Raw genomic sequence first — 23,025 nt, forward strand, 5'->3', positions numbered from 1 at the left:
AATGTACTACTTCAAAATGGAGATTGCCTCAATGGCGCTCCCAATGCAGTCACAGACGCTAAGATGGCAAAGATAAAGATGAGTCCTCTATCTATCTCTATGGCTTGAAGGTGCCCATTGCTTGTCTGTTTTTCAATGCCAGTTCTGCTTAATTTTAAGCTTGTCACACAGCTGGCTAGGGCTGGAAGCACCCCCTCCCTTTGTGGAGAAAGGGGAGGAGCATACTACAGTGACTCTCTCACCGATGTTTGCTTGTGTGTGTGTTTGACTGTGTATGCGCGTACACTTTTCTCCAAGTTAACTGTGATGCAGTAAGTTTTAGCAGTGAGGGGGAAAACAATTATAAAGAATAGGCAGTTTAGTCCTGATTGGGTTGTGAATGTGCGAGACAGATTTTTAACATGGTGATTCAATCAAATAAATCACCCCCCCCCCAAAAAATAAAAATTAAGTGGTTCGCTATGGAAAGTGAATATAATCAATTCCAGAAAAACGCACAAACCAGGAGATTAACCGAACAAATTAAATACAGTGGCTACACAATAAAACGTGTTAATATGATAAATAAAATTCCAGACATTTCAGGCATAAACATTTTAATCACATATATATTTTTAAAGACCTCTATTGGTCATTGGTGGAACTACAGTGGCACAAGCAGACATTTTAATTGAGAAAGAGTTTGCCTGCAGAGGGGCCAGTGAGTCAAAATGGCCGACCTGAAAATAGCTCATAGGATGTGCGAAAATAAGTAAATGTCAGTAAATGTAATTTTTCTCAATGATGAATAAGTTTGCATATGTTATTTTGGCTCTGGATGTGTTTATTGATCACCTACATTGTACATATAGTCCTACTAAATCACTTTAACCTATGACCAGAACAATTTAGCACTTGAAGCAGTTGAGCATCTTTTTTGTTCAGTCTGGCCTAAAACGAGTCTTACCTTTACGATTTAGATCCTACATTTGAAGCCACAAAACTAACAAATCACCACTATCTATAGACAATTACATTTTTAGACACTTATGTTGCTATGCTACTATGAAAAATTATAGCTTTTGAACAGTTTAAATGCTTAACAGCTACCAAGAGAGCCCACAGATCACAAGCACTGGAGTTTCAGATGAAACTTTTCTAGGACGTGGGATGAATTTAAAAAAAAAGTACAATACATAATTTCCACCAAAGATGTAATACTTTACTATAATTATAAGCTATTATAAGTATACTTGTGTTGCCAATGTTCTTAAACAGACTCCTCCCACTTATGAATTCCACCCCTGCTCCCTTCATACTTCCCTCACCCTTCCCCCATCAGAAAAGACCACACCCCATCCCCCTCTTCTTGCCATGTCAGAAAACAGTCTTTAGCTTTAGCTCTTCCCCTATGGCAGTCTTGTGACTAATACTGTCTATTCTCCTAGTAGAGCAGGTAGTCTGTGAAAGTCTACACAAGACTTTCTTACCCTCACAGATCTAAGAAAATCACGTTAGACCTGGTTCTGTTCTCTCTTCAACATATATAATTTCCTTCAACTTCTACTTACCTTGTTGAATTTTTAAAAAACTTCATAGACGACAGTATTCATACTGTACCTGATTTTTTTTAAAAAGCTACTCCTACCAGCTTTCACGTTGTTTTCTGTCATGGACGACATCTAGTAGGAGGTGCCTAGACTGCTCTCACGCACTCAACCCCCTCCCCTTGACTACGAAGGAGGAGGAGCTGGCAACACAGTGGTGGATGACTGACTGTTGTCGCTGAGAACAGTCTGCATGCACAGGTTTTGTTTTGGTGTTGTTTCTAGCCAGTGTGTCCGCGTCACTATCACGCACATATTTACGTTTTTCCCCTTGGTTCAGTTTGCGATCCTCTGCACATTATAAACCGATATTGTGAGCGAGGAGCACATTCGGCTCGTGCGGATACCGGCTATATTTCGCGGGAAACAGGCAGAATTCAGAAGCATCGGTGAGTTAGCTAGCATGCTAGCTGTCTGAACTGTTTTTACAGATCATTCCAACAGTTTTGTTTTTGTCTATTTAAAATGTGTCACTTTCTCTATAAAATAGACTTAAAAATGTTTTAAACATTTTTTTTCTGTCATGTTCTTGAACGAGTAAGTGTAAAACATTAGCTTGCGATGTAGACTGGTCTTGGCAGGGACATGGACTAGAAAAAAAATTGAGGTGGGGTGAAGGGGGGCGCTAGCTAGCTAACGTTAACTGTTAGCAAAATCATTTTAGATTTTTGCCTATTGAGTAGAGAACTACAATTGTTTGTTTATATATATTTAAAGATATATATATATGTATGTGTGTTTATATATCTACCAAAATATATATATTTAAAAAAATGTGTGTGTGTTTATATACACACACACGCACACATTTTTAATATATATATATATTTTTTTAAGTGTGTGTGTGTGTGTGTGTGTGTGTGACACACACACATTTTTAAAATATATATATTTTGGTAGATATATATTTTTAATGTCTGTCTATACACACACTTTAATAATAATATATGTATGGGTGCGTGTGTGTGTGTGTGTATATATCTACCCAAAAATAGCTGCAAATGTAATCATATTTAGTATTTCTTATATATGCTTTGTATTTGGCTGTACATTTTTTGTTGTTGCCCAAAATGTTATGTTTCTTTGAAGACCAAAATGTGCTTTCATCGAAAAACATGTATCAAGTACAAGTGAATGTTGCAAGCCTAGGCAGCTAAAGCGGTTTGTTTCACAGCGTAGCTTGTTGGCACGCTAACTACCATACTTTATATTATTTGGTGTCAAAATTTGGAAATGCACACGCCATCTACAGGTTATAGTCCATCATAACCTAGCCCAGTGATTCTCAATTGATAGGTCGTGACCCAAGGAGGTTTTGAGTGTGTCGCGGATGTCTGTGGAGTATTAAAAAAAAAACACCTCTTGACTTAAACCAGGTAGAACATGTGTAGTATAGCAACACTATTTTGGTTGATTTTGTGATCTAAAGCCAGTGGGTTTATTAACATTCTTAATCAAGGACATTGTCAAAGTTGTATTATTGAAAATGAAAGCTGTGGGAATGTTGTTTCCTTGTCATATAATTACTGCATTTACTATCAATATAGCATACAAAATTGTTTTTCAGATTGTGTTTTGGCAATGCGAATATTGGGTCCCAACTGAGACAACCGTCCTGGGGAAAAAACAGTTGAGAACCACTGATTCAGCCTATGTCGATGCACTCAGAATCTAGACAACCCCATTGGTTGAGATGATGTGATCCCCTTCAACCTTGACAACTTCTTTATTTATGGTGGCCGTCATTTAACCATGACGGCCACCAAACATTGACAAAGTTGTGAGTGCGAGTCACTGGGGCTATAACAATAAATGTTGCTTCTTGCTATATAAATTGGAATTGTCAATGATAGTAAATTAAAAGATGTATACAATTTTTGCAGGGAAGCATGGAAGAAGCCTATGTAGGATCGGGTGATGCTGGAGGGTGTCAGTTGAGATGTTGCAGTATTACAATGAAAGGGGTTATCTGGCTTAAATCATTTTAGTAATCAGACTGATAGCCTCTTTTCAAGATCAGAATATTTGCAAATATTGTCAAGTTTGTAAATAGCCATCCACCATTTCAGTTTCAAAACTAGCATCCAAACAAAGAGCTAGTAATGTCTAACTACCATGAGATATTGAGACAAAGTATTGGTACAGACACTATGGAAACACAGACACAACATTGAATGACAAAAGGGAAGAAATGGACAAGACTGGTCAGGATCTTTTCTTTAGAGCCACTGTATGAGGAGTCTCGCAATAACATGTCTAATGTATGAGTAGGGCATAAATACATTTAGCATATGTCTAATTCACCACCAGTAGGAACTTTAGGAAACAACCTTAATGTGACTGCAAAGTATTTCCTGACATTGTTACAAATTGGGGATCAAGCACATGGAAAAAACCTAGCTAACAGCAACTATGGTGGCCATTTTGAGTTGCTGCAATAATAAGTGGCACCGTCAGAAAATGTGGCAGCGCAGTGTTTGTGTGTGGGGGAGGGGAAGGGATAGTGAATAGTTAGCACTCAGCTAGCTGCATTAGCCTCCCAGGAAACACACAATAATTATGAACATAACTACATGAAAACATTTTAGACAATCTGTTACTTTCAAAGTCTTGGGTCTTTGAAGAATACTGCCATTTTTGTTCTTGTTGGCTGTGTATAAGGCATTTTCAATATCTGCTCCCAATGTGCTCTCTATTGCAATTGGAACATTCTTTCGTCTCAGGTCTACGGAAATAGAAATGATGGTGAACAGACACAATTACTTTCCGTAACACGTTTTCATTACATTGGAAAGATTATTATCAGATTAGATGTGGGCATAGGCCTAGAATTAGCTTTTCTCCTTCTGTTTCCACACAGTCCTAAAATGAACAGTTTTGTAAACTGTGACTTACATAGAGGGCAGACATCTCTCTTGGGGACATATTTTGCGCTGGAATTGGAATGCTCGTCTCACTGTATTTACTAGCATACGTGAAAGGCTGTTCATGCTTGAAGAAACCTAGTGCACCCCTGGAAGCATCGTTTCAGGTAGGCCTAGATGTTTTTTACGCAAATTGTAATGAGTTTGGAACCACATTGGTTTTGAGGTAGTCTGTCTACTAGTGTAACGTAAGGCGTACGTAGAATTACAGAATTAATAGGCAATCTCCTTTAACGTGAACTATTTCAAGTTGTTTTTGATAAATATTGAAACACCTATTATTGGTTTAGTTTCTTATATATTTTTTTCTTTTTGAACGTAAAAAAACATGTTTTTAATGTTCTAGCATTACTCTCCCCTCTTGTCTTGTTATTTGATCTCAACCCCCCCCTGGCTTCTTAAAGTGGTACGGCCCTGGTTTGCTGTACTTTTCCACTCAGTACACAGTCTGTCTGTGAGTGACTGTGTTAGTGAGGGGGAGGGGTGTTGCAACTTCTCCTGTGTAGACCAATCGTTTACCGGATAGGTGTGCGTTTTTGTTTTGTATATTTGATCTATTGGTGCAACTTTCTGCGTGTGTGTTTTAGGCAAATTTGGGCTTTAAAAATAAGTTATTTCAGGCACACTGGTGAGTTAGTTTATGTTAATTTGTGTAGAAACTGAGATTGCATTTGTTCTGGGGGTTTTTCAGTTCCCTAGTGTAAAGTAGTTTATTACCTTGAACGTTTCATTGTAAATATGAGTACCAGTAGTTCCAGTTTGTTCACACCAAGTGTGTGTGCCCCCTCATCCACTTTAGTCTCCCCTCTGAGGAAGATGGTACAGTCCTGCAGACAGTTATCCCTCCCCCATTGCTTTTCCAGGCTTCCATATGCCTGCGGTTTCGGGGCTAGCTGAAAAGGAGGCAGAACTCAGGACAAAAGCTAGGCTTAGCCTACCTGTCCTTGCGGTTGTCATAGACTATGTTAATATTTTATATTGACTAGTTAATAGCTATTAGGCGATTCCATGCCAGCGGGAGCGAAAAATATTTTTGTTTTCTCTGATTGTTTTGGCAATTCTCACATAGAAACTTCATTGGGAGGAAGGATGTTTGACATGTTTTTTTACATTTGTATCACAAATCATATGGTGAAAGTGTACATTTAAGGCCTTTTTTTTTAGACCTATACATGTTTCCTGTAAGACTATGATCTATGAACCATACATGATACTTCGGAATGTACACATACTCCATATTTGAGAGAACAATATAAGGAGGAAGATGTTGTCTGGATAATGCACGGTTCACAAATCATCGTGTCTTACAGGAGGCGTGTATTGGTCTAAAAAGGGCCTAAATTGGCCATTTTAATCATGATTTTTCTCAAAAATGGTTAGTGATACAAATGTTAAAAGTATTTTCAAACATCTTTAATCCCAATGAAGTTCTATGTGAGAATTACCAGAAAAATCTAATGTACCCAAAATATTTTTCGCTGATGTGGAATCGCCCTATTGCTAGATTAACTACCTTTGTAATAATACATCATTGTTGAATAATTACCTAATGTTAATAAACCATATGCACATTTTTGTAAGAAAAAACAGGTAAGTGTTCTTGTGTCAAGAAGAGACATTGTCGTGTCATCCTAGTTTCAGATAAATAACTTTGTAGAAATGACTGTTGTAAGTTTTTCATATATAACGATAGCATGGCGAGTTTCTCCACATAGACACTATTTTGAATTTGGTTAACGAAGGCGTTGTTGAGTTTATTTTGGTTAATTTTTCAATCTGGTTCAACAAGACAGTTAACTGTTTGTGGTAGTATTGGACTGTAACTGGTTCGAAACAATCCCTCTTTCACCGTCTGTCAAACCAAGATGTCTGCCTCAAGCGACCTCACCAACCCTGATCAGTCATACCCAACCTGTCTCGGGATCCAGCGTATGATCTAGCCTTATAATAATATATACCATTTAGCAGACTTTTATCCAAAGTGATTTACAACAGTGTGTGCATACATTTTAATGTGGATGGCCCTAGAGGGAATCAAACCCACAACCCTGCGACACTCCTTGATCAACCAGTTTCAGAATCGAACAGCCAGTCAGTCTATGGATGAACTATAGAGATCAGCTGGAGATAATCGCTGGCAGAACATAACCCAAGGGAGGGACTGACACCAATGCAGCACAAATATGAGAAATGTGCAATCAGTTCTGTGTGGGCAATCAGTAGCAAAGCAAGGAACCCCTGTCTGGCCTGGGAGGAAAACAGTCTCCAGATACTCACTTCATCAGTGCTTTGTTGTACAGTTAAGGCCTTCAAATTTTACAGACATTACAATAATCGGAATACCATTCAGATGCCTGTATTCTGTGATTCCATTTGTTTTTTTGCATCGTGGAAGGTATTTAGTTCAGAAGTATGAAAGCTCAGAATACCAGTTGTGTGCGTAGTATTTGAAAATATGTGTTATGTACTTCATCTCAATCCGGAAATATTTAGGCTAGTGAGTGAGGTTGGACCACTTGAAGACTGCTTCTACGTTGTGACTGTTGCTGTGAGTCGCTACAGAACTGTCGTGTGGGGGATGGGCAGCATAAAAAACGAGAGCAACATTTCACTCAAGATAGCCTACACTTTACAGGATTTGTGGAGTAACATTTGTGTGAAGGCCTACAGGTCAAGTCTATAACAGAACTATAAGGTGCAGCCACTCCACCCCACCCTTGAACGTTTTACCCGTTCATGTGATAGACATCTTTAATGGTACTTTACATAACAGAAATATAGACCTAACACCAGCATAACGTCCTAGCCTAATCCCATTTGTGGTCAGTTAGCAATGTAGGCTAGTCACTTACATATATTTATCTAATATGCATGTAGGCTAATGTAGGAAACGTATGCCATATATCACTCCTTGTTCTGGATCCCCGGGGCTATTCATGCCAGAGTTCTTCAAAACTGAAGGTCGGAGTTAACACTGTAAAGTAGGAAGTAGAGTATTGAATGATTCTTCCCTTGTCTAAATAACATTGCTTAAACTGGTTTCAGCAGGTTCTAGCTGGTTCCTTTTACACTGCCTCTGGATTGGCTAACGACCTGATTGAGAGAGCAGGGGGAGGAACGTGTTCCCAATGTGGTCTTGAGTCAATATTTATGTTAGTCTTTGGTGCTTTGGACATTTCATGAATAATTTATTGTTTTATATCCCAAGGTCATTTAAACAGGTGGTTATTTAAATACTTACAATTTTTTTATGTATGTGTGTGTCAAAATGTCTGATGTACAAACTTGAGAGAAATGATGTGTTTATTGTCAGCGAGGAACGCATGAACCAACCTACAGTATGGACGACAATCAGGTCTAATTATAATTACAACAATTATTATTCTGCTTATCACAGGAGTCATTCACATAAAGCCATGCACTGCTATTGAATAAAATACTTCATGGCACTCATTAGACCTGTAAAGAATATTATGTACAGTCTTGCAGATCTATAATAAGTGTCTATAATAAAAGTGTTCACAGAACCCCCAGGGTGTAATGCAGCGGTATATGTACTGTGTTGCTCGGGTCTAATGATTGCACCACTATCAGTTACTAGTATAGGGCCCTATAGAATCTGCATTGAGGAGAACAAGGACAGAATCACGGAATCCAGATATTAAAACAGAATTTATCAATACTCAAAAATATATTGAACTTAGTAGGAAATCAACTAAATGTATTGAACTTATTAGAAAATCCATTAAATTGCCCAAATTAATCATAAAACATTTCCTGTACTTTCTGAAAAGATACAGGAATGCCCCTCTGTATGTGTGTGTGTGGTGCGTGCATATGTCTACACTTTGTGTTGCAATTAGCGATGATGCTAATGATAACCTTCTTCTGATAGCGATGGAAAGGCTTTCCTAAAAAAAACAACTAAATGTTAACTACAAAGTAATATGCCTACCTGGCAGAATGATATCATGATTATTTGCATCAATCCAGTGGCCATTTTGTTTTGCACGCACTGCAAAGTGCTAGAGAAATATTGCTAACCAAACAAAGGTCTCTTGCTGGTGCATTAATGGGTAACTACACCCCAAAATCAAAATGTCTTCTATTTTTCTCAGACCTCGAGTGGTCTCCTGATGAGGTTTAAGCATAATTGTGGACTTAGAATATCCAATTTTTTGTTTTTCTATAAATAAATGTGTGATTTTTGAGAGCGAAAACCTGGATAATCGCCGTGGGGGGGAAACTGAATTTGGGAAAAAACTAAATGAATCGGGCAAAAAATAAAACATATTTTATAGTGCCCTATGTCTGTAGGCTACTTCGACATATTGTTTTTGTGGTAGCTGGTTAGCAAGGAATTTTAGACAGATTGGGTAGTTCAACTTGGAATAGAACAACCTTGTGGATAAAGATGCCAGGGATTTTTTGGGGTTTGGCAGGGTTATAGATCTAAATTACACATCACAAAATCTAATTTGCGACAAGATTACACATCAATCTTATTTGCCTTGACGATACTTGAGGAACTCTCGTTGTTTTTTAAAATCCACGATCGACAAGAGGGAGACTGAAATAAATCAAGCCCAAGGCATTTTTTATGACAATATAGGTCAGTTGTTTGTATTGGTTCAGACAAGACTAAATGAGACCTAGTTACATAAGGCTTGTTATGTTGTCAGCTTTATGTAAAAACAAAAACAGTGATCCACAGGGTGCCATGCGTCAAAAATGTGTTGCTAGATGTGACCAATGTTCTCGCTAAGCTGCCCTCTTGCACTCAGTATTTCGTACTTGCACACAGTATTTCTGGCAGTGCCGCACACGGGAAAGAGAAGCCTGTGCAGATCCACGCATGGTGTATCATGCCAATGGGATTCGATCTTGCAACCTTTCTTTGTCCAACGCTCTAACCACTAAGCTATCTGCCGCCCCACCGTTCTGACCCTGAACAAGGCAGTTAATCCGTCAATTGAAAATAAGAATTTGTTCCTAACTGACTTGCCTAGTTAAATAAAGGTTAAAAAAACCCAAATGCAACTCCCATCTGGTTGAACATTCACTTAAGGTCACCCAGCCTTTTGGACAGCTCTCAATTGCATTTTTTTTATTGAATTTAATTCTTAATTTAACCAGGTAGGCCAGTTGAGAACAAGTTCTCATTTACAACTGCGACCTGGCCAAGATAAAGCAAAGCATTGAGTATTGTCTTTGTCACAAAGCACCTAATCAGAGGGAACATTAGACCGACAGGGACTTGGGCTTTCCTACAAACCCAGAATTTGTGAACAATCTTATTGTGTGAACAATTCGGACAGCTGTCATTAATTTAGCCCTTCTTTAACTACTAGAATATAGAGTATCAATTCCAAGCTTGACTGAATTCTAGAGGCACTCTGAGGTCAATGGTTAAGTTCTAAGGAGAACCCCAATGGTGAAAAAGAGGACACAAAGCTCAGTGAGTAAGATACTGGAGTAGGTCTGTAAACTGCATGAGAGCTGAAAAAGCATGGAACGTCTCTGTTCAAATCAGTATCTCAACCAAAGAGTCAGCAATCTTTCGGTTTCATTGTTAGCGATAGGTTATGAATTGCGATCTTTCGGTACAATCCCCATTGTATGTATAATTATGGTAAGAATAAAATTATACCTTAAAGTAGGAGGAGTTTAATCTCTAGTCCTCCTGCACAAGTGAATGTTTCAGCCAACAGCTGCCAAGTGCTAAACCTGGCTGTGCACAGCAGCAGCACTGGCAGACATTTTGAGTTTCTGCTGGCAGTCCTCAGGCAGTCTATGAAAGAGGAAGGGAGTGGGGGATGGGCATACTACGCAGTGAGCTATTAGCTGGCTAGTGTTCTACTGAATAACTGTAATATCAGCAGCATTTTTAAATTATCTATTTTAGGTTTCATCTTGTAATCCAATAAATATGCAGGAAACAGAACATAGTTTACTCCTTCTTGAGAGTCAGGACTATCATAATTTTTTATGCATGTTCGCTTTATCATTGTATTGCTATTGCTATTAGTGATTTATAGTCCTTTTTAATTAAGTAAAAGTTATTTCTATATTTTTATACTTATCACTTCTCAGATTGTGTTTTCACCTGTGTTACTTGTGTATCTTTTCTATCTATAGTATGCTCAGCTGCCATAATATTCCATACTGGTGTTCAGGTACAAGGAACATGATTGATCCCTGTATTGATTGATATTTGTCAAATTGTACAACTCGTAAACATTGATACATTTGATTATGGTGTCTAAGGTTATGTACTCTCTCAGGCTTTTTTTGAACATAACAGTTAAAGGTCCTTATTTTCATTTGCGTTCTTATTTTAGGACAGAAGTAGTCTAGATATCTAGTGGTTAATTAAACAGTCCTCTCTAGCACCCTCTCTAGTTGGAGAAAAATCTTCTCCCCCTTCCTCTGTCAGAATGGTTTAGTCCTAGCTAGGCTGTAATTTTCCATGTAGCTACAGACTGCTAGTGTGGGGGAGGGGTGGTGCTAAGTGTGTCAGGCTGTGCACTCTAGTACTGACTGCGCTGCTAGCCTGTTTTTTTGCGTGCCAAAAACCAAGCTCTGTGCTGCATGCTTCTGCCAAAGTTACAAAAAAATATATATTTACTTTTGTTTTAATAACTTAAGATGGCCACCCTGGGGTAAATCCCAAAGGGAGAAAATCCTTTTGTTTCCATCCTTTTGTTCTGAGTGTGTTACACTGTGCAGTTTCTCAGCCTGTGCTGGGTCAGTGTTGCCTGTGCTGGCTGTCTTGAGGCTGAGGTTGATGGTTTCACTGTGCGCACAGCCTTGCACAAGAACACTCTATGCTGAAACAGATGGAACAGTCCAACCTTAGCCCCCCTCACCCTCCTGCTTTTTTCTTCCTCCCTCTGCTGTTGCTAGTACAATCAACACAGCCAATCGAATCACGCGTACGACCACTGTCCAACGGAAGGCCTTCTTCTCCATACTACTCCTGTTCAAGGTTTACTTGAATTTCTTAATTTTTTTAAAGACTGTTGTACAGCTATAATGATGTTGCTCGGTTCTGACTATGATTTTTGGCCTATTTTTTTAACGTTAAGTAGTGTTATGCTAACCACGATTCCGAAACGTAGATCTAATAAGTTCTGTTTACAGAAGTGCTGTATTTGTGTTTTGTATTAGTAGAAAATATTTGTATATATTTACTGTAGTAAAAAAGTATAATTTTTGGCATTTAGATTGTCATGCCCTGCTATTTACGTGTGAGAACATGAGAGGGTTGGGGGAGAATGCTAGAAGCCTTAAGTATTGTATTAGCAGCAATGCTTTGCAACCAGTCCGAATGTGTAAAAATCTTTGTCTGACAAGTGAAAAAGGTCTTGAATCATCATTGGCACCGGAATAAGAACAGGAGCTTTAACAGGGATGTAATATCTTTATATCTACCAATATTCTCTCATATTGTTTTTTTGGCCAATGGATTCTTATGGGAATCTATAAAAATAAAAAAGCGACCAGACCACAAACTGGCTCTGATCAATACTGGGATATGAACACTGATCAAAGTTCATGTTGCGCTGGCTCCTCCCGCCTTACCACTAATTGAAAAACACACCTGGGGTTTGAAAGGTATAGGGGCGGCAGGTAGCCTTGTGGTTAGGGTGTTGGGTCAGTAACTGAAAGGTTGCTGGTTCAAATCCCAGAGCTGACAAGGTAAACATCTGTCGTTTTGCCCCTGAACAAGTCGGTTAACCCGCTGTTCCCTGGTACGCCTTCATTGTAAATAAAAAATGGTTTTTAACTGACTTCCCTAGTTAAATAAACGTTCAAAACGAAATGTAAAATCATCTTGGATCGAGTCCAATTAACAAAGGTTTCATTATTCAGATGCTGCTGTTTGGCCACACACCCCTCTAGAATTGTTATGAGCTATGAACAGAACACAGTAGTAGTCAAGTACTACTAGCCTAGTAAATCACTAGTGTTGGTCAGAGGAGACAAACATTACCAAAGGAATAGAAGCAAGGACAAAATGGTGATGATGGAGTCTTTTTTTTACTCCAGTTTGGAGGTATACAGTGGACAGTTTATAGCTATTGCAGACCAGAAACCAATCATCTATGGCCCACATCAATCAGTAAATGCTGTAGTATATAGTACAGTGGAGGACTAGCTTGAACCGCATCATGGTAGCTTCAGGAGAAAATATACCCAAACTAAATACATTTAACCTAATTGATCAGCATAAATTAACACAAAATGATGTGGGATGGATGAGGAAGTAGATCATAACTACTTTGAAAAAGAAACTTAACCTACTTTTTACACAAATAAAAACGAATGAAACAGCCTGTGCAAATATGGCAAACAGAGCAGATAACATATGAACATATAGTTGATGTAACTTGATACACTGTTGTACTACAGTGGATTGGATAAGTGTTCAGTTAGCAGTGTGTGATGGCTCAGTCTAGCTGGCTGTTCAAACAGCAGAGTTGGCGGACATTTTGTTTTTTCTGCAGTGAATCCGGAACGCGTGTAATGAAAGAGGAATGGTGAGGGAAAGCCTACGCACAGTTTGCAGTAACATTGGAATGTTAACAGAGCTGTTGTAACATAGCAGTGATTTTATTCGTTTTGTATCAAGGAAACTCATATCAGAGATGAAAAAATAACATGTTAATAATTATTATAGTAAAGTTATGAGGCAAAATGTTACCGAACATATTATTTTTCATCTTCCATTCAAAGGACATTTTGGTCAAATAAGTATCTCAATCAAAGTGTCAGCGTTCTTTTGATTTCTTTGTTCGCAATAGGAGTCCATAGAACACACAAAGAATGTCATAAATTGCGATCGTTCGATACATTCCCTATTGTATGTATAATTATGCAAAGAGTAAAATGATACCTAAAAGTAGGAGGAGTTTAAACTCTAGTCCTCTTGCTCAAGTTGATGTTTCAGTCAACAGCTGCCAAGTGCTAAACCTGATTGTCCACTGCACCAGCACTGGCAGACATTTTGAGTTTCTGCAGGCAGTCTTCTCACAATCTATGAAAGAGGAAGGGAGTGGGGGATGGGCATACTACGCAGTGAGCTATTAGCTGGCTAGTGTTCTACTGAATAACTGTAATATCAGCAGCATTTTAAAATTATCTAATTTTGGTTTCGTCTCATAATCCAGGCACTATGAAAGATACAGAAAACAGGTTAGACCTGCCTCTCAAGAATGATGTTTTTATTGGTGTTTACTTTATCATAGTATTGACATTGCCATTAGTGATTATAGGCCTATTAACTAATTAAAAATACTTATTTCTAAACAATTATCATCTCACTTTCTTCTCAGAAATTCAAATGACATTTTATTTGTCACATGCACCGAATACACCAGGTGTATACCTTACAGTGAAATGCTTACTTACAAGCCCTTAACCAACAATGCTTTAAGAAGTTTTAAGAAAAATAAGGATTAAGTAAAAAATGTAAAATATAAGTAACAAATAATTAAACAGCAGCAGTAAAATAACAATAGCGAGGCTATATACAGGGGGTACCAGTACAGAGTCAATGTGCGGGGGCACCGGCTAGTCGAGGTAATATGTACATGTAGGTAGCATTAAAGTGACTATGCATTGATAATAAACAGATAGTAGTAGTAGTAGTAGTAATAGTAGCAGCAGTGTAAAAGAGGGGTCTGGGTAGCGCTTTCATTAGCTGTTCAGGAGTCTTATGGCTTGGGGGTAGAAGCTTTTTAAGAAGCGTTTTGCACCAAGACTTGGCGCTCCGGTATCGTTTGCTGTGCGGTTGCAGAGAGAACAGTCAATGACTAGGGTGGCTAAAGTCTTTGACAGTTTTTAGGGCCTCCCTCAGACACCGCCTGGTATAGAGGTCCTGGATGGCAGGAAGCTTGGTCCCAGTGATGTACTGTGCCGTACGCACTACCCTCTGTAGTGTCTTGCAGGTCGGAGACCGAGCAGTTGCCATACCAGGCAGTGACTCAACCAGTCTCGATGGTGCAGCTGTAGAACGTTTTGAGTTTCTGAGGACCCATGCCAAATCTTTTCTGTCTCCTGAGGGGGAATAGGTTTTGTCGTGCCCTCTTCACGACTGTCTTAGTGTGTTTAGACCATGATAGTTTGTTGGTGATGTGGACGCCAAGGAACTTGAAGCTTTCAACCTGCTCCACTACAGCCCTGTCGATGAGAATGGGGGAATGCTCGGTCCTCCTTTTCCTGTAGTCCACAATCATCTCCTTTGTCTTGATCACGTTGAGTGAGAGATTGTTGTCCTGGCACCACACGGCCAGGTCTTTGACCTCCTCCCTATAGGCTGTCTCATCATTGCCAGTGATCAACACTGTTGTGTTGTCTGCAAACTTAATGATGGTGTTGGAGTTGTGCCTTGCCGTGCAGTCATTAGTGAACAGGGAGTACAGGAGGGGACTAAGCACGCACCCCTGTGGGGCCCCCGCGTTGAGGATCAGCATGGAAATGTGTTGTTACCTACCCTTACCACGTGGGGCAGCCCACCAGGAAGTCCAGGATCCAGTTCCAGAGGGAGGTGTTTAGTCCCAGGGTCCTTCGCTTAGTGATGAGCTTTGAAGGTACTATGGTATTGAACGCTGAGCTGTAGTCAATGAATAGCATTCTCACCTAGGTGTTCCTTTTGTCCAGGTGGGAAAGGATAGTGTTGAGTGCAATAGAGTTTGCGTCATCTGTTGGGGCGGTATGCAAATTGGAGTCGGTCTAGGTTTCTGGAATAATGGTGTTGATGTGAGCCATGACCAGCCTTTCAAATCACGTCATGCCTACAGATGTGAGTGCTACAGGTCGGTAGTCATTTAGGCATGTTACCTTAGTGTTCTTGGGAACATGGACTATGATCTGCTTGCAAATGTTTGCATTACAGACGGTCAGGGACAGGTTGAAAATGTCAGTGAAGACATTTGCCAGTTGGTCAGCGCATGCTTGTTAACGCAGATTAAAAACACACAACAGGTTAACATTCACAAGGCCGGAAGGAGAGTGAAGGACAGTGCCGGGTGCCAGATCACACACCTTGAATCTGAGCAGAGGCGGTCAGCATTTTGAAACTATTTAACCATAAATGTAATTGTCTAAAATTTGGAAGTTTTATGTGTCATATTAGTAACCAATGCTAGTTGATGCATCTTTAGATCTCCCCTCTTTCTTAATTTCTAACGGATATTTTCATCTCTGTCACATGAAACCACTTGGTATTTTCCTGCTAATTGCATTTGAGAACATTTGATGTATTGTTTATTCTCCCAGGGACGACAGGACGAGCCTTGGAGGCAATTATTTTCTAAAGACATAAAAAGTATTTGGTTGTAATTGTAATGTTGCAATATTTTATTGGCTACGGAAAATGGCCAACCATCCTCCAGAAGAGCCTTAAAGTTGTATTTTGAGACAGGCTTGAATGTGCAAAGAAGCCATTAGGCTGAGTGTGGCCAACATTTTTGTCTGATTCTCTATGGTAAAAAAAGGTTCCTTGCGTCATACAATGATATAAAAATTGTGTCACAGACCTTTTTTTTTGGAACAAGTGTTTGAGCTTTTTGACAAGTAAAAAATGGAGGCACATGGAGAATAATTGATCCCTGTAATATTGATATCTGTCCAATTTTACAACTCGTAAACATTGATACATTCGACTATGGTGTCTAAGGTTATTAGCGTTCTCATTTTAGGACAGAAGTAGTCTAGATTTCTGGTGTTTTAATTAAATGGTTTTATCTCTCCAGCTCCCTCTCTAGTTGTAAAAAAAAAAAAAAAAATCCTCCCCCTACCTCTGTCAGAATGGTTTAGTCCTAGCTAGGCTGTAATTTTCCATGCTGCTGCAGGCTGCTAGGGTGGGTGAGGGGTGGCCGCTAAGCTTGTCAGGCTGTGCGCTTTAGCACTGACTGTGCTGTTAGCCTGTTTTTTTGCGGGCAAAAAGAAGTCTCTGTGCTGCATGCTTCTGCCAAAGTTACTAAATAAGTAGTCTATTTTGCTTTTGTAGTAACTTTTAAGATGGCCATTCTGAGGTAAATCCTAAAGGCAGAAAACCTTTTTGTTCTGAGGGTGTTACATTGTGCAGTCAGTCAGCCTGTGCTGGATCAGTGTTGCCTGTGCTGGTCATGTTTAGCGATGAGGCTGAGACTGTGATGGTTTCACTGTGCGCACGTGTGCACAACCTTGCAAAAGAACACACTATGCTGAAACAGATGGCACAGTCCGACCTCAGCCCCCCCTCACCCTCCCGCTTTTTTCTTCCTTCCTCTGCTGTTGCTAGTTCCCTCAACACAAACTAATCACGCGTACGACCTCTGTCCAACGGAAGGCCTACTTCTCCAGACTATTCCCTTTCAAGGTTTACTTGAATTTCTTATATATTTTTAAAACACCTATACCCAAGTTACACTATTTTGACTAGTATCTACACTTCAGTATTTAACTTAGCTACTGTTCTATTTGTTTGTTTGTTGGCTAAAGAGTGCTACGTTAACAGTGCTTCCAAAACGTAGATAATGCGTTTAAAAGAAATACGTATTTATGTAACACTAATGCCGTTTTATTTGGTCATTGTGTGTTTTGTCTTAGGAACATTTGTATTTATTTTTTTGTATAAAAAAATATGCAAATTTTTGGCATTTAGATATTCATGTCCAGCTATTTGTTTGATAGAGGTGAGAGGGTCTGAACAGTTGGGGGACAATACTAGAAACCTTAAGTATTGTGATAGCAGCAATGCTTTGCCACAATTTTGCCTGACAAGTGGAAAAGGTATTGAATCATCGTTGGCACAAGAACAGGAGCTTGAACAGGAAAGTGATACCTTCATATCTACCAATATTTTCTCCTTAGTTTCCCGGCTAATTGAGTCAAATGAGGATCTTGGAAAATTAACTGTAAAAGGCGACAAAACCACAAACTGTCTTTGATCAACACTGGGATATGAACACTGATCAAAGCTCATGTTGTGTGGCTCCTCCCGCCTTGCCACTAATTGAAAAACACACCTGAGGATTGAAAGGTAGAGATCATCTTGGATCTAGTCCAATTAACAAAAGTCTAATTATTCAGAGGCTGTCAAGTCATTTGTCCTTGTCGAGGCAGTGAAAAGTAAGTGGAGAAATTCTTTAAGATTTCTGCAGACCACCCACCTCAGCCAAATCAGTTGTGAATGTAAAATTCAACGTACAATGTTTACTCAACATTGCTGAGACTGATCGCCTACCTTGTGTATTGGGAGAGGTCTAAAAGGGGAGGGAATTTTCACAGAAATTGTAATCTGAAAGGAGTTTCTGAAATGTATGCCGGCAGCCAGAGGATGCAGCTCACATAGGTCTAGCAACAGAACATTAGAGCACTCTGCACTTGGATCAGGGCCTTATTTAACAGGAGAGAACATTCACTAAATAAAACTGTATCTTGGACTAGGCTTGAAGCCCAGCCCGTCTCTGCTAACTTTTTGGTTTGACCATATCCTCTCACTGCTGTGTAGCAAGACAGGCGAGTTGTATTTATTCCCTTTTTACTTTGTATTGCCCTATGCTAATGCTAATGATTGACAGATCAGCAGTATTTTACAATGACAAATGAGAGGACTTGCCTTCCTGTATACCTTGCATAGTTTTTTAAAGTAATTTTCAGATGTTTGCCAGTGCCTGTGTTTTCATACGGATGAATTCAGGAATGGGCAGATCGCTTGAAATATATTTATAATGCGCTCCAATCACAGATGTGGCCATGAATTTAAGCCTTTCCCTGATTTTACACATCTGTGAATTATTGTGCTGCTGTGTAGCCACATATCCATCTGGAATTGTTGTGAGCTATGAACAGAACACAGTACTAGTCAAGTACTACTAGCCTAGTAAATCACTAAGGTTGGTCAGAGGAGACAAACATTACCAAAGGAATAGAAGCAAGGACAAAATGGGGATGAGGAGTCTTTTTTTTACTCCAGTTTGGAGGTATACAGTGGACAGTTTACAGCTATTGCAGACCAGAAACCAATAATCTATGGCCCACATCAATCAGTAAATGCTGTAGTATATAGCAGAGGATTAGCTTGAACCGCATAATGGGAGCTTCAGGAGAAAATATACCCAAACGAAATACATTTAACCTAATTGATCGGCATAACCAAACAGAAAATGGTGTGGGATGGATGAGGAAGTAAAAAGCAAACTTAACCTAAACCTTAACCTAAAAAGCAAACTTAACCTACTTTTTATACAAATAAAAACGAACGAAACCAAACTTAACCCACTTTTTATACAAATAAAAACAAATGAAACCATCTATGTAAAATTGGCATACAGAGGAAATCATTTAACATGAAGGTGATGTAAGTTGATGCACTGTTGTTCTCCAGTGGATCGGATATGTGTTTAGTTAGTAGCGTGTGAGGGCTCAGCCTGGCAGTGCACATAGCAGAACTGGCGGACATTTTGTTTTTTTCTGCAGTGAATCCAGTTTTTTCTGCAGTGAATGAAAGAGGAGTGGGGAGGGGAAACGACGCGCACTGTGCAATAACATTGGAATGTGAATAGCGCCACATAACAGGATGTGATTTCACCTTATTCTTTTTATATCACGGAAACTCAGAGATTAGAAAATAACATGTTAATAATTCTTATTGTAAAGTTTAGGAACAATTTTTCATCATCCATTCGAAGACATTTGGGTAAAATCAGTATTGCAATCAGAGAGTCAGCAACCTTTTGGTTTCTTTGTTAGCAATAGGAGTCCATACAAGAGACAAATAATGTTATAATTATCAATCTTTCGGTAGAATCAAAAATATGAATTCAACATATGAAGTGTTGGTCTCATGTTTCATGAGCTGAACTAAAAGATCCCAGAAATGTTCCATATGCACTAAAAGCTTATTTTTCTCATCTTGTTGACCAATTTGTTTACATCCCTGTTAGTGAGCATTTCTCCTTTGTCAAGATAATCCATCCACCTGACAGGTGTGGCATATCAAGAAGCTGATTAAACATCATGCTAATTACACAGGTGCACCTTCTGCTGGGGACAATAAAATGCCACTCTAAAATGTGCATTTTTGACACAACACAATGCCACATGTCTCAAGTTGAGGGAGTGTGCAATTGGCACGCTGACTGCAGGAATGTCCAACAGAGCTGTTGCCAGAAAATGGAATATTAATTTCTCTACCATAAGCCGCTCCGGCATCGTTTTAGAGAATTTGGCAGTACATCCAACTGGTCTCACAGCCGCAGACCACTTTTTAACCATGCCAGCCCAGGACCTCCACATCCGGCTTCTTCACCTGTGAGATCGTCGATGAGACCAGCCACCCGGACAGCTGATGAAACTGGGTTTGCACAACTAAAGAATTTCTGCACAAACTGCCAGAAACAGTCTCGGGAAGCTCATCTGCGTGCTCGTTGTCTTCACCCGTGTCTTGACCTGACTGCAGTTTTGCGTCGTAACTGATTTCAGTGGGAAAAGGCTCCATTCGATGGCCACTGGCACGCTGCAGAAGTGTGCTCTTCACGGATGAATCCCGATTTCAACTGTATTGGACAGATGGCAGAGAGCGTAGAGTGTATGGCGTCGTTTGGGCGAGCGGTTTGCTGATGTCAAAGTTGTGAACAGAGTGCCCCAGGGTGCCATTGGGGTTATGGTATGGGCAGGCATAAGCTACACACAACGAACACAATTGCATTTTATAATTTGCGATTTGAATGCACAAAGATCTGCCGCCATCACCTCATGTTTCAGCATGATAATGCACAGCCCCATGTCTCAAAGATCTGTACACAATTTCTGGAAGCTGAAAATGTCCCAGTTCTTCCATGGCCTGCATACTCACAAGACATGTCACCAATTGAGCATGTTTGGGATGCTCTGGATCAATGTGTACAACAGCGTGGTCCACATCCCTCCGATATCCAGCAACTTTGCACAGCCATTGAAAAGGAGTGGGACAACATTCCACAGGCCACAATCAACAGCCTGATCATCTCTATGCGAAGGAGATGCAGTCGTGCTGCATGACGCTAATTGGTGTTCACACCAGATACTGACTGGTTTTCTGATCAATGCCCCTACCTCTTTTTTTAAAGAAATATGTGACCAACAGATGCATATCTGTATTCCCAGTCATGTAAAATCCATAGACGAGGGCCTAAATAATTAATTTAAATTGACTCATTTACTTATATGAACTGTAACTCAAGTTAAATCTTTGACATTTTTGCTTGTTTTTGTTGTGTATAATTATGTGAAGTGTAAAATGATACCAAAAAGTAGGAGGAGTTTAAACTCTCGTCCTCCTGCACAAGTGAATGTTTCAGCCAACAGCTGCCAAGTGCTAAACCTGGCTGTGCACAGCAGCAGAACTGGTGGACATTTTGAGTTTCTGCTGGCAGTCCTCGCGCAGTCTATGAAAGAGGAAGGGAGTGGGGGATGGGCATACTACGCAGTGAGCTATTAGCTGGCTAGTGTTCGACTGAATAACTAATATCAGCAGCATTTTTAAATTATCTATTTTTGGTTTCACCTTGTAATCCAAGAACTATGCAGGAAACAGAAAACATAGTCCTGACTCTCAAGAAGGAGTAAACTATCAACTACCATCTTTTTTTATGCATGTTTGCTTTATCATTGTATTGCTATTGCCATTAGTGATATTCGGCCTTTTTAATTAATAAAAATACTTATTTCTAAACAATTATCACACTTCTCAGAAATTGTGTTACACCTGTGTTACTTGTGTACCTTTTCTATCTATATTCCATAATGGTGTTCAGGTACAAGGAACATGATTGATCCCTGTATTGATTGATATTTGTCAAGTTTTACAACTCGTAAACATTAATACAGTTAACTATGGTGTCTAAGATTGTGTGTTTTTTAATTTTTTTTTACATTAAACCAAAGGATCTTATATTCATTTGCGTCCTTATTTTAGGACAGAAGTAGTTTAGATTTCTGGTGGTTAATTAAACAAATGGTTCTCTCTCTCTACCTCCCTCTCCAGTTATATAAAAAATCCTCCCCCTACTTCTACCTGAATGGTTTAGTCCTAGCTAGGCTGTAGTTTTCCATGCAGCTGCAGACTGCTAGGGTGGGGGAGGGGTGGTACTAAGTGTGTCAGGCTGTGCACTTTAGTACTGACTGTGTTGCTAACCTTGTTTTTTGCAGGCAAAAATATGTCAGTTCTGCATGCTTCTGCTAAATTTACTAAAAATATTTACATTTATTGTTGTGGCTTTTAATATGGCTACCCTGAGGTAAATCCCAAAGGGAGAAAATCCTTTTTCTATATGTTTTGTTCTGAGGGTGTTACATTGTGCAATTTGTCAGCCTGTGCTGGGTCAGTGTTGCCTGTGTTGAGCCATGAGGCTGAGACTACGGTGGTTTCACAGTGCGCACAACTTTGCACAAGGACACTCTATGCTGAAACAGATGGAACAGTCCAACCTTAGCCCCCCTCACCCTCCTGCTTTGTTTCTTCCTCCCTCTGCTGTTGCTAGTTCCCTCAATCAACACAGCCAAATGAATCACGTGTACGATTTCTGTCCAACGGAAGTCCTTCTCCAGACTTCTCCGGTTCAAGGTTTACTTGAATTTCTTTATTTTTTTGAAGAATGTTGTACACCTATAATGGTGTTGCTCTATTCTGACTAGTATCTTGGGCGACATTTTAGTATTGAACTTGGATATTGTTCTATTTTTTGTTCCGTGAAGGAGTGCTGTGCTAACCCCAATTCCGAAATGTAGATGTTTTTTATGAAGTGTTCTTTTTTTAATAATATTTTTTACAATAGCGCTGTATTTATGTTTGTATTAGGAAAAAGTATTTTTATTTATTTTCTGTAGTAAAAGAGTAGTAGCTTTGACATTTAGATTGTCCATGCACTGCTATTTGTGGACAAGGAAGTGAGAGGGTCAGAACAGTTGGGGGGGAATGCTGGAAGTCTGAAGTAGTGTGTTAGCAGCAATGCTTTTCAACCAGTCCGAATGTGTAAAAATCTTTGTCTGACAATTGAAAAAGGTCTTGAATCATCATTGGCACTGGAATAAGAACAGGAGCTTTAACAGGAAGTTGATATCTCTATATCTACCAATATTTTCTCATATTGGTTTCCTGGCTAATGGAGTTCTATGGGGATGTTAGGAAAAAAATAATTTACGCTACAAGCTGTCTCTGATCAACACTGGGATATGAACACTGATCAAAGCTTGTGTTGCGTGGTTCCTCCCGCCTTGCCACTAATTGAAAAACACACCTAAGGTTTGAAAGGTAGAAATGAGCTTGCATCAAGTCCAATTAACAAACGCTCCATTATTCAGAGCTGTCAACAGTAATTTGTTCTTGTCGAGGCAGTGAAAAGTAAGAGCAGGAATTCTTGAAGATTTCTGTAGACCACCTACGTCAGCCAAATCAGTTGTTAAATTCAACATACAATGTTTCATCAACATTGCTGAGACTGATCGCCTACCTTTGCCTGTGTCTTGGGAGAGATCTGAAAGCG

General features: G+C 39.4%; 1 protein-coding gene across 8 annotated transcripts in view; it reads left to right on the forward strand.

Annotated features, from left to right (window-relative positions):
• Positions 1 to 1,353: 1,353 nt before the first annotated feature.
• Positions 1,354 to 23,025, forward strand: part of atf7ip (activating transcription factor 7 interacting protein) — a 56,400-nt gene continuing 34,728 nt past the window's right edge. For 2 of the 8 annotated variants that reach the window (XM_090204505.1, XM_090204510.1), the window contains exon 1: positions 16,794 to 16,877. The gene's annotated coding sequence lies outside the window, so the exon portion shown is untranslated. Of the gene's footprint in view, positions 1,976 to 16,793; positions 16,878 to 22,017; positions 22,107 to 23,025 lie in introns of those variants that run through there. The other 6 variants (XM_021567744.3, XR_016487683.1, XM_090204507.1 and 3 more) reach the window with 6 other exon arrangements.

The sequence above is a fragment of the Oncorhynchus mykiss genome, chromosome 17 (assembly GCF_057628025.1).
Source record: "Oncorhynchus mykiss isolate SJ-2025 chromosome 17, ASM5762802v1, whole genome shotgun sequence".
Taxonomy (NCBI): domain Eukaryota; kingdom Metazoa; phylum Chordata; class Actinopteri; order Salmoniformes; family Salmonidae; genus Oncorhynchus; species Oncorhynchus mykiss.